We start from the raw sequence: 1,535 nt of genomic DNA on the forward strand, positions 1-1,535 counted from the left end.
AGTAGAGACAACTGTCTTCAATGGCCAGGGAAGAGTTCACAGTTCGATGTGATCCCGCCTGGAGGGAACGTGTAGGCCCTACCCACCCAGCGAGTGTTGTAAGTTTAGGTGGCGAGCTCAGGTGTGAGTGCGATGTTTGGGGAAAACAAACGTGTCGGTCAGTTCACACCTCAGTGTGATCCCGTCTGGGGCAAACATTGCATGGCTTTATAGAGTTTTACAACGTGTATGTGATCACGAGACGGACAGTTTAATGATCTCAACTTTTCACTCTTGGTTGATCGGCTGTGCCCGCCTGGGTTTTTGTTCCGCAAATTATGATCTGAAATTCGGGATCTTAGCCAAATGTAGACCTTCAGAGTGAATCAGAGTGGGATCTTAGGGGTGACTTTTGTATAGTAAAAATTCTGTTTTCTTAAAACAGCGGGATTTTAAGAAAACCGGTATCATAAGCGGTGGGATCTTAGGCGGAGACTACTGTATATGAGTTATTGGCATTATATTATCTGTCTTGCTTTTGATGGAAAAAAAATACCCATTCATCCATCACTCAAAGCTTGAGTGTCCTTGGAAACTACAAATTTACATATATGTGACACGTCCCAGCGGTTTGGTCCACTAGGTACATCGAGCTGAACAGTAGACTCTTGAATGACCTTTCTGACAAAAAACAATTTAAAAATCTGTATAATTTGCTGCTAAAAGTGTTTTTAAAGCTATTTCGGAGAATGTCTTTGTTCTGTGATGGAGTATTATTAGAAATCTAGGCGGCGATTTTGTAGTTTCGTTCGTTAAGTTAACTCATTCGCTACGCCGAGCCGTGGGGGGCGGCGCGGCTGAAGTGCCGTCAGTACGCTATCTGGAATTTAGATTCAGTTTTGAAACGTGATTTCGTAGTTTATTCGACTTTGTTTTATCGCGATGCCAAAATTATAGCCCAGACATCAGTTTTTGTAATTTTACACAACAAAATATATCATTATTTTGCCCTCTAAAGAAGTGTAGGACTCTTTTTTATAATATTGATACGATTGGACTCATATTGCCAATGCACTGTTTGAGAAATCAATACTTTTGAGTGCTAGATCTAGGTCTAGATCTAATCTAAATAGTCAAAATATTTTTTTCTCCCCAAAATCACTACTTTTTGATGAAATTACACAAAAGTGCCACTCAAGACATGTATAGGTTTATTCCAAATGCAATTCTGAATAATTCCATATAAGATACGAGCGGGGTTTTTTCTGTTTGTGATCGTTTTTCAAGATTATAAAATTTACTTTTTTTTTTTCAATATCAGATGTTATGTTCAAAATGTACGAATATTATGGAATGTAGGTGAATAACTGCAAACTTTTCAACATTTTCCAGTTCTACATTCATTTATGGTTATTTTGATGTATCATTTGACTAGGTGCAAACATATTTTTTGAGTTTCACCAAAGATTATAAATTTCGAAGTGACTATTTCTCCGAACGTTCGGAGAAATAGTGCCGATCTTTATTTCTCCGAACGGTTTCCGGCTTCCGCTCTG

Source organism: Aplysia californica, unplaced genomic scaffold, assembly GCF_000002075.1.
Source record: "Aplysia californica isolate F4 #8 unplaced genomic scaffold, AplCal3.0 scaffold00673, whole genome shotgun sequence".
Taxonomy (NCBI): Eukaryota; Metazoa; Mollusca; class Gastropoda; order Aplysiida; family Aplysiidae; genus Aplysia; species Aplysia californica.